This window comes from Emydura macquarii, unplaced genomic scaffold (genome assembly GCF_026122565.2).
Source record: "Emydura macquarii macquarii isolate MOO-44397 ecotype Brisbane River unplaced genomic scaffold, CSIRO-AGI_Emac_v2 contig_2676, whole genome shotgun sequence".
NCBI classification, from domain to species: domain Eukaryota; kingdom Metazoa; phylum Chordata; order Testudines; family Chelidae; genus Emydura; species Emydura macquarii.
Window position 1 is genome coordinate 22,183,081 of NW_027132813.1, and position 14,770 is coordinate 22,197,850.

Below are 14,770 nucleotides of genomic sequence, written 5' to 3' on the forward strand. Positions count from 1 at the left end.
GCCCATATGGTTGCGGCATGGGTCCCAGTGCTCCTGAAGGTGGAGGGGAAGCCACCACGCACAATTCTGGGTCCAGGAGCATTATGGGGAAGTATTTTATGTTTAGCGATTAAACTAACACCCCAATTCTCCAAACACACACGTGGGGCTTGATCCTGCATGAGTGCAGTCATTGGAAGCTTTGCTATTGACTTCACTGGGTGCAGGATTAGGCAGATGAGGAGCAATATGTATGAGCAGCCTCATTGAACTCATATGGTGAACTCTGTTGTGTGTTTTGTGTCTTGCCTAATTGCCTAGGTTGCCGTAGCAACAGCTCTTAACTTGTTGCCATAGGAATAGAGTTAGACTATTAAGGGATAGCTCAGCCAGTGCTGGCTGGGCTTTTAGTGTTAGTTCAATAAAGGTGCTCCCTGTGTTGCATCTCTCTGTGTTCCTGTGCTGGTTTCTCTCTCTCTGAATACAAGCAATTAGAAGTATTCAACATAACAAACTCAATGGGGTTTCTCTCATGTGTAAGTGTTTGCAGGACTCAGATTTAAAGGCCCAAATCCTGAAAGTGCTGACTATTATGAGGAATCTCACTGAAGTCTGTTGGGGCTTAATATTGTTTGCGGGATTGTGCCCTAACGCACTCTCCAAATGCAAAACTGTCCTCTGAGATTTAACAGTTGAAATTAGACTCTTTTTTTTTCCCCCAAAACACTTTACATTTTATTTGAAATTAGATTTAGGGTAGACTTTCCCAAAAAGCCTGTGGGAGTTCAGCACCCAAACCCCAGTCTGAGTGTATAACCCCTGTTGAGGTTAGGGTTTTTTAAAAAAAAGAAAAAGTTTGTATTATGCCATAGAGGGACTAAGGAACATTTAATATACTGTGGATCAAACGTGTTTTGCTCATTTGGAATAGTTCAGGCTTCTGCCTCATCAATTTCTTGACAATCCCTTACTCTTGTGTTTAATTTGATTGTTAGGGAGAAAGAAAGCTGTTGTAATGCAATCCGCTGCATTTCTCTCAGATGGAATGCATCACAGGCAGATTGTTGGTTTGTTTTTGAGGTAGTTAGTGTAGAGTTTAAAGACTCCTAAAAACTATGATCCAATGTTTAGTTGTGATGTGGTAGGAATCTGTTATCCACATGATCTTGTTGCACATTTTCTTGACTACAACATACAATGGTGCCACATTCATGAGGAGACACAAGCATAACCAGGTGCAATTCCATGGAAGTCAATGCAGTTGTGGCTGCAAGCTAATGTGCTTATTTATCATTTTGGACAGAGAAGCCTGGGATAAAGTAGGGCAGCTAGTTGCTTGCAATGATTGCTATAGTGGAGGATAAAGAATTCAGGGCCTGTCCCTTATATTTTAAGTACCCTGTGCCCCTCCCCAAAATAGAGAGGGAAAGAGGAGATATATCCCCTCCCCAGTACTAACAGCCTAAATGGGCTTCTGGTTGGCAAAAAAACATCCTGCACCTTCTTGGGTTCCAAAAGCCCCAGCTATCCTCTTCAGTTTTCCCTAACAAATTCTACTATGCAGTTATGCATTTATCAATGTGGCAGGGAGGGAAGGCACAGGGAGAATTGAAAATCTGGGAACAGGGTAAAATTGAATGTAATATCAAAAGGAAAAATAAGCAAGGGATACTGCACATATTGTACTGTGTTGGGTCAGAGGGAGGGGGCAATGAATGGGCGAGATGCTGAGGGCAATGCAACACAGGCCTCTGAGGCTCCTGTTGTGTGATTGGATCTAGTTTGCCCCAGAGCACATAGGGCCTTCACTATCCATAACAGGCTACAGAAAATACCTCCCCTCAAGATTTTCCTACCTCCCTTTCCAGGTTCCAGCATCTAACTAATCTGGTCTTGGTGCCTCATCAACAAGTAATTACTCATCCTTCTGGCATTTTCATAAAGCTATTTAATCTTCCATTCCCCCACAGGAAAAAGTCTCATCGTCTGCAGGTGTCATTTTTAGCTTCTTTTTAGTACGGGGATAACAAATTCATTTAGGGGCACAGTAATATAACTCTACTTATTCATTAACTCCTCACTTGTGTTCTGACTAACTCTCTGAAGCTTCTTACCTCACAGTAGTGGACTTTAGCAAATTACTCTGGAAACAAGACTCTTACTGTTTAATAATCACACCTTACACTCCCATAAAGCTTTTCATCCGTAGATCTCAAAGTGCTTCTCAAAGTGATTTCAGTCATTAATTATTTGTTTTACCGTATTGCCTACATGCCTTAACAGAGGCTGGGGCCCTGTCATCCTGGGCATTGTACAAACGTAATAAGAGACAGTCCCTGTACCAAACAGCTTACAGTCCAAACAGACAAGACAACCAAAGAGTGTGAGGGGACATGGGGGCCCAGAAAGGTAAAATGTTTTCTCTGCGGTCAAAGAGCAAGTTAATGGCAGAGCCAGTAGTAGAATTCAAGGCTTTATCTGCATTTGGGAATAGCTCTGATTCAGCAGGTAGTGACCAGAGATCAGTGTAACTGGACTGCTGCTGGCCTGTAAGTGTAGCAAGGGGCATGTAGGGGTTTGTGCTGATGGAGCTAGTCCTAGATTTCCCCCTTTTTGTTGTGGATACAGTAATAAGGAGAACAGTCTTCAGTTAATAAATAATTCTCGTGTTCTTAAATACAACTTATTAACATCACTTAGAGATATTCACCATGCTCTTTAACCGTCTCAGAACCAAATGTGTCAGAGAAAGGAACAGCATGGAAATTGCTGATACAAGATGGGAGTGCAGACTATAGCCTTTGCAGTCGTGTGGTGTCCTCTGCACGTTATGCTGGTTTTTCACCTGAGGTATGCTATTACCTAAAGGTGATAGCCACAGCCAAAACCCTAGCTTGTGGCACACCTCTCACTACACTATGACTTACCATCCAGGTCTAGCAGTAATTTTAAGCCCTTTGCCTTCTATAGGTCTTGTGGGAGGCTAAAGACCTCTCCCACACAAGCAAGCAGAAGGCAGAGAAGAAGAATCATTGATATCCCCTCCACCGTGTAAAGAAGAAGCCCTCAACAAGTGGGAGGGAGAGAACTTAGATATAGACTCCGCAGGAGCTAGGAGAAGGGTATGTAGTATCCATGCTCAGCTTCTCCATAGCCAGGGAGATGGCAGCTCTAACAGGTGGCAAATGGGCAGTAAGGTGTGACATGACTTTGGCTGGCACACTGCACATCTCACCTTGGAAGGAGGACAGCTAGAACAGCCACCACTGTTCTGGCATGTGGTGGCACCACTGTTAACTGAAGCGAGGTAAGTTTTTGGGATGGGCCTGGTGATAGAGCTGTCCATCCAGGGAAATGGGGGAAGATGGAAGACAGGCTCCACTTGGGGACCTGAAAATGTGGTGGATCTGGACTTAGTCTACTCTGCCCATTTATGGTACATGTTGGAGAACGCATCTTCCAGACACCATCACCCCCCATGCGCAGCTGAATTGATCTAATCCAGTAAAAGAAAATTTGCTGATCTTCCTGCCAGATGGGCTATTGACGTGGCTGCACTGAGCAAAGATGTCAGGAGCTGCGTGAAGGAGTCGTTTAGAACTATAGAAGCAATCTAATAATAAGAGGAACAAAATGATACAGGATGGAACCACTGCATAAAGGTGAACTGGGGGACATAACTATCAATAACCGTCAAAGAGAGCAGGATAACTTGGCTGGTGAACAATTTTTCAGTTTACAAAGTGATTAATAAAATGCAGTGACTGCTAGGGTGGAACAGGAGATGCAGGACAGGAACAGAGCGATGCTAATCCATTTTTTGTAGTTTTCTTACTTGGTGATTACAGGGAAGATATTTACGTGATTACAGAGCAAGAAAGGGAAGGGTTAGGGCATCTGGAGAAGCATGAAGTGAAAAAAGCTATTATAGCTGACAAGGCTCAGAGACCAAGAGGGCTAGAAAATGTTAGCATGGAAATTTGGAGAAGCTACAGCAGACATTTTCCTCAGTTCTAAAATAGTTATTTCACTAGAAATACGGAAATGGGAGGAAGCCAAAAACTAGTGTATTTGGCCTCAAGTTTACAGAAGGCTGGAGCAAAACAAAGGCTTTTAAGGTAACAATGGAGGAAGGTTTGGAACATTACAGTTTCCGTGTAACCAAGGCAGCATGGCTTTAGGGAGAGGGAAAAGTGTGATTTAATAAGGGCTAGACTGTGCCTCTGGGCACAGCCCCAAGCAAAGAATAGTATATTGTCTGCACCTTTGCCTCCCCTGTTCCCATCTGCTTCCATGAGGCAGAAAGTCAGTTACTGCAGCCCATGAAAGGATGTAGCTTAATTCCCCCCTTGCATCTATCCAGATACTTGGATCTAGTGTGTGGGAGAGGAAGGGGTAAAAAGCCAAGGCTCCTAGTCCCTTTGTTTCCAGAGGGGAAAATTCAAAGAGCAGAGGCTGCACTGCCCACCAGACCAGACCACAGAATCCAGATGTCACTCTGGCAAGGAGCATGAATAGGATGGGCCTTACTCCCCCCGTGGCTAAGTAAGACCAAGGCACAGTCCTGCCCTAACTTATCAAAATGATTAATAACAATGGATTGGTAGCTATGAGCAGGTCCTGGAAATCATACACTGCATTTAGATTTCATACAGAGAGGAACCTTAGGCCAGTCTATGCTACAGACCTATCTTGGTATAACTATGTTGCTCAGGGGGTGAGTTTTTCACACCCCTGAGCGACATAGTTATACTGACCTAAACCCCTGTGTAGACAGCACTATGTCGCAGCAGAGCTGCTCCCATTGACATAGCTGCTGCCTCTCAGGGAGGTGGATTAACTACACTGACATGAGAAGCTCTCCTGTCGGCATAGGAATGTCTTCAGTTAAGTACTAGAGCGCCGCAGCTGCATCGGTGCAGCTGTACCAATACAGTGCTTTAAGCGTAGACCTGCCCTCACTGCTGTATCTTTTACTCTTTGCACCACAAGTGCAATGTGAAGGAATCACATGAGCGTGCTGGAGTCCAGAGAACTATTTACTGAATACAATGACATGCAAGGCCTTGCTACATAGACGCACTATTACGCTGGCAGGGTACTGGCAGCTTCAGAAACCTAGAAGACTGTGAGGGGCCAACCAAGGGCTCACAAACTATTTAAAGGGAACCTACCCATTTCCTGTACATGATACTTAAAAAAATCTAAGTGGCAGTTATATAGCATATGGAAGAAAATGGCATATCAAATGAAAAATTGACCAAATGCTAGGAGAAACTCAAGACACCTGTGTTTATGTATTAGGGTAAAGCCTTTCATTATAGGATCAGATATCTTTTTTGCCTTTATAACTTTGTCAGGTCACAGCCCATTTTCACCAGGCCACTGATAGGGTCATTTATCAGCTTGGGACTATCTCTCTACAGATTTTAAGTGTTTACCATCTATTGTTGGTGTGCTAGATTTATTTTTTTTAAACAGTAAAAATATTTTTATATTAGAAAAAGTGCATTTCCCTCTATTCTCTTTGTTCTCCAAAATGGCTGAATCATGGGGGCTATAATAATGCTCTCCACTTATAATGCTTTTTATGGATCGATCGCAAAGACCTTTACAGAGGAAGTTAAGCATATTTATCTCCACTCTACTGATGGTGAAACTGAGGCACAGAGCTGTTAAGTGGCTTGCCCACGGTAATGTCAGAAGACAGCAGCAAAACCCCTAACTTTGATAATGGTATGAACACTAAGTAAAGAAGAAAATTAATGAGGAAAAATGCAGTCAAATACAGAAGGAGTTAGAACATGATAGTACCTGGCCTAATTATAGATGGGGGAAAAAACCTATTCGGCTTGGAGATAGATTTAAAATAATGAATCTGGGAGCGCAGACTAAAATGAGGGAATATCTGCTAATTGGACAGATGCTGCTGCATGCAGACTAGAAAAGAGGTTGGTGAGTTGCTTTAGAAATATCCCCTAAAGACTTCTGCTTGGGGCTCAGTGCCACAAAAGAAGGGACACAATAATGCCTTCCCCCAAGATTTTTGCACTTGCTCAGGGTACCATGTGTCTCAGAGCCAGGTGTGGGGAGCCATGACCCCATCTAAGGAGTACAACCAGTGCCAGAGTGGTCCGGAGTGCCACTCTGGCTGTATGGTTGCAATGCCACTGAAATTTGAGCCAGCTGTCCCTCTGTACAGACAGTGGGGTGGCTGGGCCAAATGGTGCTGCAATCTGGTGTGCAGGGAGCCTGTTCCTATATGTGGAAGCACGTACAAGGGGAGCCAGAAACTCAATTTCTGGCAGCACCGTCTCATGCAGTGTCTGGGTAAGAGAGAAGGGAGACTCCCTGGGTAAGAGCGAGGGGAGATGCAGGGTCCCTGCTCGGGGGGGGGGGTTGGGGTACACACAGGCACTTGAAATGGGGTCCCTGCCAGGAAGGAGGGCAGCAGGGATTGGAATTACCCCACCGCCACCAAATACGTGAATTGGCTCCACAGTTGAACAGGTGCTTTTCCCAACCTGCTCTGCAAACACAGTTCACACACTGAGGAGCATTTAAACTCTCCACCTTTATGGAACTTGACTTTAACAAAAAAATCAACTCAAACCTTCTTCCCAAATCCTGCTTCCAGTGTTCCTCCCTCGGGATTGCTCAGCCCATACCTTAGGTCTTCTCTGTCTCAGAAAACCACAAGTCACTTGCATCGGTGTGTCTGCCACACCCACTTAACTTATTCCCAAAAGGATCAATACTTGCTAACAAGGTGGTGTGCTACCAGCAAACACTGTTACATGGAGTTATGCAAAATAACATGAAGTTCAGGGCCTCAGAGAGAATGCTGCTCTGCAGGAATAAAAAGGAAGAGCAGAAATCAGACACTATTACTCATGCAGAATAGTACCTTACTCCACATCTAGTCTCATTGAAGTTAATGGAAACACATATGTAGCAAGGTGCTACACAACATAAGAAAGGGTGTCAGAACGTAGCCACAAGTATGGTGACCAGCAGATGTATGGGCCAGATTTTCAAAGGTACTAAGATATTTAAAGATGCAGCAAAGCATTTAGTGGGACTTTCAAAACTAACTCCAATTGAAATCAGTGGCAATTAGGCACCGTGCTTTTGGAGATCCCACTAGGCACCTAGCTGCATCTTAGGCATTTAATACCTTTTGAATCTGGCCTTGTGTGCTGACTCACCAAGGCAATGCAGGACTCAGCAGGAGTTGAGGGTCATGGAAGAGGTGGTTAGTGCACACAGAACAGTCCCTCAGCTTTTTAAAAATTTAACTAGACACCGCTCTGCAAGTTACAAGATTCTGAAAAAAGTTCTGCCAAGTTTATGGAAAGTTTCACTGCTCTGAAAAGTTTCACCAAATGCGTGTAGTGTCACAGCCATTTTTCTCCAGTTCTACTTCGCACTCCTAGAGGAATGCAATATAGAATCAGTGAAATGAGAGTGTATATGTAACCTACATGCTTGCATTGCAGTATTTAATGGTGTGAATAAGGGAAGAAACAGTGGCAATGATATATAGCTCTTATTTTTATTTTGGGGGACTCTGTGTGCCTGCAGGCCTGCTGGAGCTGGGCATAGTGACTCTGATTAGGCCAGAATTATCCAGAAATTTGGTGTTTGAGAGCCGGGGTGGGGGAGGCACTAGGTGTGCTCATTAGTTATTTGAGGCTGTTTGGGTGATTTCCATTTTGGACAAGCAGCCTGGCAAGACACACCCAGAGTCACTCTCTGAGAGTGGAACCAATGGGAACTCAAGGGGAGAGAGAGGAGTTTATAAATAGGGGGTGTGGGAGCCAGCCAAGGGGACTCAGTTGTGGAATAGTTCAAGGAGCAGAAGGGGCTACTCCCTCATCCCATTAGAGAAGCAAAGGAGGACTAAAATCGCTGCAGGCTGTGCAATTGCTGACTGTCAGTACAAAGGCTCAAAGGGTGTTTGAAAGAGACTGTGGCATTATCACTTGTTTCTCAGACTTGAAGGATTTTGTGTGCCCCGCAGAGGGTTTGGACACCATTCCACAGACAGAGAAGAGTAAATCCTCCCAGAGAAGAACCCTAGAGGAGAGTAGGTATGCATGCATAATTATATTTTGCATTTGAACTTGTGATAGTAACAAGTGCTAAAATTTGTAGGAGGTTGTCTGAAAGTATTGACTTTAAAGGAGTTGTTATTGATAATATTCATAACTGTTTCAAGGATTATAAATAAATTATGTATTCAGATAGCTCGATATAGATGAAGGAAATGTTTTCTTTAGAGATTGTGTCACTCCTCTTCTATCTGAGATTTAACTCTATAATAGCTGTAGATAGGTATACAGAGATCAAAATTTGCAAAAACTAAACTCTGATCTTTACTACAGCAGAAAAGTAAGCTGAGGTAAAGGAAGGGGAAGGAAATACTATACCTCATGTTGGCACATTGCCTCATTACACATATAGCATGAAATCTCTCTTCCATGACATATTCCATATCTCTCTTCCATGACATTACACATATAGCATGAAATCTCTCTTACATATGGGACCAGCAAAAATGGTTGCCTGGTAGCAGTGGTCTTCAGTTACAGGTCCAACAAACTTGCATGGGACACATGGGCAGGGCCGTATTATCCACTAGGCACAATAGGCACAGTGCCTAGGGCCTACGAAACTTTCAGGGCCTATGAAAAAGATTTTTATATATAATTTTTTATTTGTATTTAAGAAACTATTTATTAATAGCTTAAAATCAAATTAGTTATTTCGGTCGGGGGGCCTATGAAGGCAAGTGTGCCTAGGGCCTACGAAGGTCTTAAAATGGCCCTGCACATGGGAAATACTTTTAAGTGGTATATAGAAAAGTAATGAATACACCTATGCACGGGTGCCATTCCCACCTGCTCTGAAACAAAGTTCTCTTCTTAGGGGACTGCTTAAATTAACAAAGAAATTAAAAATGAGATTACAAAACTCAGTTCCAGGCCTTCTTCCAGCAGTGGCTGTTGAGGATTCCTCAGTCCACCCACACCTTGGGGAATGGAAACAGTTTGTAATTACTTTGACAGTGCATGTTGCTAACATTGCAGTCTGAGGGTTAATAGAAACAAAGGGTCAGATTCAGATCTGGTATAATAGTGAAATCAGTGGATTTACGCTGGATCCACCATGTCTGACTTTGCTGTACACCCAGAGAATGTTTCTTAGAATCAATCATTCCATTTGCACTAGAGCTGTGAGATTTTGAGAGAGTTTGAGAGCATAATCTTGTGATTTGGTTAAAAGGCGTTCAAAATGACCCAGTTTCTGCCAGTTCAATGCAAGTTCCAGCCTCCCAGAGGAATTTCACATTGTGCCACTCAAATTATTCCTTATTATCTTAGCTGTGTTCTGGATCCCAACACTTGTTGGGAGGAAGAGGCAGCTATTGGGAGGTGAGTGGTGGATGTCAGCTGGGCTGGGGGGAGGATTTTGTTAGTTTCTCCAGAAAGGGTGACAAGGAGCAGGAGAGGTATAACCTATGGCTATGTTGTCAGCCAGTCTCTGAATGTGCACAAAGGAATATTGGGTCTGCTTCCATTAGTGAGTATATATTTGCATATTCAAACTTGGTAGTAATGTCTAAGTACTTGATTTATGCCAACAAATTTGCCTGTGCAAATTTAGACAATCTGGTCTCAAGTCAATTGATCGATTACTAATGTCTCCAAGGCTTGACCTACACTAGCAACATATGTCGGTAAAACTACATTGCTCAGGGGTGTGGAAAAACCACACCACTGAGCATCATAGTTATATCAATCTAACTCCCAGTGTAGGCAGCGCTATGTCCCATCGACATAGCTACTGCCTCTTGGGGAGGTGGATTATCTACGCCAATGAGAGAAGCCCTCCTTTCGGTGTAGGTAGCATCTTCACTGAAGCACTACAGCACCGCTGCAGCCTTTTAAGTGTAAACAAGCACTAAGTCTGAGTCCTACGTGCTCTCCCTCCCGCACCGTTGGTGTAAGGTGCTACCAGGCGTGTGTGCATGTGGGACCAGAGTACAATGTGCTCTGGCTCATCCTCAGGAGCATAACGGATCTAATTTGTATCAGGTGCTAATTTGATTTGAGGATTGAGAAAATTGTTTTAAAGCCATTTTTGCCTCCCCCACTCAACTCTGCTGAGTCTGAGGATTAAGCCATAACGTCTCCTTTTAGTCAAGACTTCAAAGGGCCAATTTTATGAGGTAGTGAGCATCCTCATGTTCCATTCACTTCTACTTCACTGGGAGGAGATGAGGGTGCTCAGCACTTGGCAGGATTAGGCCCAGAGTTCTGGTATTAGTTAGAAGAGTTTGGAAATCATGTATTATCCACTAGACTCACAGCTTCACTTAAACTGAATTGCTTTTCCCTGCAACTTAATATTGAGGGTGGCTTGAAAGTGGAGCAAGTTCTGTTGACTTTAATAACTTTTTCCAGTGTCTGGACAGTAAAGACACATGGTAAAGCTGTGGCTTCTGAACACAGCAATATAGTATTTTCTCTCTGTTGGCATTCTAGTGGGAAGCTAAACCATGAAAACCCTCACTCATTCTTCTTCCTTCCTTTGCCTTCATTTTGAAGTGAGAGGGTGCTCCCTACTGGGATTTGTCTTAGTCTATAGAGAAGAGAGCTAGGTTTCTTCACAACTAATCTGTTCAGCCAGGACGTTTTAAGCAGCTTGCTAAGGAGAGTTTGAAAGACACCGGGGGTTCCTTTAATATCCTAAACATCTGGGCATTGAGGCTCTCTTGCCACCTTCGCTTCAGTACAGTATGGTACAACTACACCCATTCACTTAGTCCCACTATCACTTTGACCATCACTATCACTTTGAGATCTCGAAGGGTGCAGGCAGCTCTGTAACAAAGAACAGATCCATCCCACGGCCAGCTCCAAAGCCCACTGAAATCAATCGCAGTCTTCCCACTAGCTATTGTGGACTTTGCATCAGGCCTGTATAGACCAAAAATAGCCTCTTAAGGAGCGTGCAGAACAAAACTAGGATAGATTATTAAATAGAAGATTGTGTGTGAGGAGGGAGCTACCTTGTAACAGGTACCGAAAACCTTCCTCTCCGCCTTTGAGTCCCTGTGCAGGCACCATCCTCATCTTTGTTTCCAAGCGCTGGTGGAGTCTAGCTCTGACAGAGATGCTAAATTTCCCACTGTGAGAGAGGTGGGCTGGGCCAAGGTGGGAAGGCCATGAGGGTTAGGCCACAACCCTGCTTGCCACTACCCAGTTAACGAAGTGGTTTGTGCAACGGGAGCATACATTACACCTTTAGCTGCTTAGGCCTGTGCTTCTTGGTGTCTGCCATAGGAAGAAGCCCCAGTGCAGCACCTCTTCTTACTGCTCTGTCCCTCAGTGAATGCAGTAGTTTATCAGAATGCTACCTGAGTTCATTAAGCAACATTTTACTGACTATCCTCAGGCAACGTGCAACAGGTTGTGCAGGGTCTCCTAAGACGGTATGTTAAAACAATGGTTTCTAGTTTGACTACGTTGCATTTAAAGCTCTACGTGGTAAATTAGATTAATAAATGCACCGGGGGGTGTTGTGTGTTGGAAGGTCATAACATTATTAATGACCTTGAGTCTTTAAATGCTGCTGATGTTCAGTGGTGTTGGGCAATGGTGTTATATGACATGGTGACTCTTATACACAAAGCAGATGCCTGGAGCAAGACAGCAATCAAGAAGTCTTGGATTATTTTATTGAACCCAATGCATCCTTTAATGACACTCAGTGCTGGGTGCAGCTTATGGTATCTTCTGACACAGTCCACATTACTTGTCATGACTAAGTAACTGGTGAAAACTGGCCATGCAGCAGTTCAATTCCTCTTAATTATATTCGTTAGTAATGACAATATTACAAGACTAAAGCATTGGGGTGGCAACGTGAGCCAGTGGATAGAGCCCTGGAGAAGGACTCAGGAGGCCCAGTTCTATTTTTGGCTCTGCTGCTGTGTGATGTTGAGCAAATCATTTCCCCTTCCACCCTCTGTCTGTCTTGTGTACTTAGACAGTAAGCTCTTCAGGACAGTGACTGTTCCTCACCATGTGCTTAGTGTCTGGTGTCTACTTAGCAGGGGCCTGAATTCAGCTGGGGCCTCTAGACACGACTGCAACACAAATAATATCTAATCAGTTTTCTGTGTCTAAAGGCTGAACTACAACAAGCAATTGAGGTTTCAGAATAGCTACTATACTGAATGCACCCGGATGCACTGTGGTGAGTGGAGGATAAAGGTGTAGATAGAACAGGATATCTCCTTGTAAGTGAGTGATCCAAAAAAGCCTAGTGAAGCATCATGAGAAAAAATAACACATTCTTAAAAACTGTAGGGCAAAATGTAGGCTCTTGAGCATGACTGGATGGGGGTGCGGAGCTGCAGGAGACAGCCAGAAAGTCTCCAAGAACACAGGAGGGAGGGCAGTCAGGACCCACACTTCAGCCCACTGTGTGCTATCACCAGTACCTTCCACTAGATGTAGTCAACCACGGATGCAACTCTGGCCATGCCCAGAAACCAGACTAACCATACCGCTTTGGGTCCATGGACCATCACCAGGTATACTAACTAGCACTCTCACTCTTTTAGGGCATTAATGTCCCTGTTGGCTCTTACCATGTCATCTCTCTCCCTCTACCAATGATTCTAGATGCAGTGACACATTTTTTCTTCTTCTAGCTCAACCATTTCCATACTTTCTTCCATGCTGCTCCCTATGTGTGGAATATCCTTTCCTGGCTGATTTGCAAAGGCCAGTGCCTTCTCCTTATTCAAATTTGTCCTGAAGACCCATTTTTACTGTGTCACCTACAAGAAACCAAACGGCTGATGACAGTGAGGTAGTGAGGTGGATGGGGATAGTCCACACATCTTTATGTTAATATAACATTTTAATTAATTTATTTTATCAGGACATGGCCAATTACCACTCACCACTGTGTTGTATACTGTACTGCTTTCCTCTGAAATTAAAATCTAAAATAGAATACATTGCAAACATACAGCACATCTTTAAGAATGCCAAAAATGTAGGCTGAAAGGAAGCCAGGAAGAAGATTGGCTCCTCCCACAATTCCTGCATGTTTTCTTCTCACGTAGCACTTCAGAAATCAGTTTTTCAGTTCCAGTTACATTTTGTGTCTCATGCCCCCTTTGGGTATTCAGAAAGGTTTCTCGAAAGCTACAGAAATGTTCCTTTCAGCATAGCTGCCAGCACAGTGTAATTTGTGTTACTTTAATGTCAGGTATATCACAAATTCAAATGAAGATCTTTCAGGGATGCTTAACATTAAATAAGAAATTAGTCACATGTTGAATGAAGAAGAAAGCACAGGTCTTCAGCAAGGGGGAGAGAGAAATGTTTATCTAAACATGAAAATTAATTAGATAAGCACTAGGAGCTCAGTGAAGCGGAATTTATTTCTGAATGTTTTTAATTGCAAGAAGAAATATAGTATTGTGCTGAAATGTAGCCTTCTCAATTAATAATTTAGTCATAGATGGCACTGAACACCTAAGGAGATTGGCAATAGGTTATAAGCTAATGTTTTCAAAACTGCCTGAGTAATTTAGGTGCGTAAATCCTACTGAAAGTCAGTGGAACCTCCAGCACTTTTGAAAATTTTATCCAGAGAGCCTCTCACTGCTAGGTTAAGGGTTCAAATAGCTGAGTGATGCTGATTAAGAGACATTATTTATTTAGTTTATTTATTTATAGACATTTCTATAGCAGTCTTCACTGAACTGTCTGAGCACCTTCATTAGGAAATTCCTCTGCTCACACAATACTCCCAGTAATCTACAGAAACAGGACTGATGTTCTCCATCCTGTACCTAGAGTACAAGTGTCCATTTCATAACTGGCATTCTCTCACACATCCACAGCAGAGAGGCAAAGAAGTTAAATGATTCAGACACCGAATAGAAAACATTCTGGCATGTGAGTGAGGCAATGTGGGAAAACTTGCACCACCATAACCTGAGTTAGGCCTATTCTGTGGATATACTGCAGACAAAGGACTTGTCTACATGGTGGGGTAATGCTCGTTACAAGGGTGTGATTTCTGAAGCACACTAACATGTTGCACATTAATTGGTCTGTGTAGACTGGGCTGATGTGCACTAAAGGTTCCCTAGTGTGATTTAACGTAGTGCCACTACGTTAAAGCACACTACGAAACTTTTACTATATTAAAGCACCCTAGGAAGCCTTAATGTGCACCAGCATGGACTAATTAATGTGCAGTACATTCGTCCGCTCGCACCCCGGTAGCACACCACCCCCCACAGCTAAACAAGCCTATAGTTTCCAGTTTTGTCAGTGTGGGACCTTTTTTTGATTATTTTTAAAATACAAGCTCAGAGCTTCAGTTGATGTAAAATGGTCTAGTTCTGTTGAAGCCAATAGAGCTACTATATGTTGATTTGCACTGGCCGAGGATCTGACTCAAAATTGGTAACCAAAAAATTATTTTTTAAGAATTATTCTAGATTGGCCTAAAATCCTTCCACTGTCTTGTACCATCTTTGGTCATCTGCCTTTGTTCAAAATGAGGATAAAATTATACCAAATGAGAATGACATTAGGCTCTGCTCACAGGTGTAAATGAGTACACAGGATGTCAGGCAGGGGGAATTAGCCCTCCTGTGCTTATTCTACATCCTTTTACACAAGATCTCAAAACCTTCATAGTTGTGTTTGAAAAACATGTTTTGCACAGTATGTCCATAACAAAACACCGC

At 43.2% G+C, this 14,770-nt stretch overlaps 1 long non-coding RNA gene across 3 annotated transcripts in view; it reads left to right on the forward strand.

Annotated features, from left to right (window-relative positions):
- The window catches only part of LOC137164287 (uncharacterized), an 84,395-nt gene that overhangs the window by 21,498 nt on the left and 48,127 nt on the right, over positions 1 to 14,770 (forward strand). Inside the window, exon 1 of one of the 3 annotated variants that reach the window (XR_010922986.1) lies at positions 7,830 to 8,072. The exons of 1 other annotated variant lie outside the window; for it this stretch is intronic. This is a non-coding gene — a long non-coding RNA (uncharacterized lncRNA). Of the gene's footprint in view, positions 1 to 7,829; positions 8,073 to 14,770 lie in introns of those variants that run through there. One more of the 3 variants, XR_010922985.1, reaches the window with a different exon arrangement.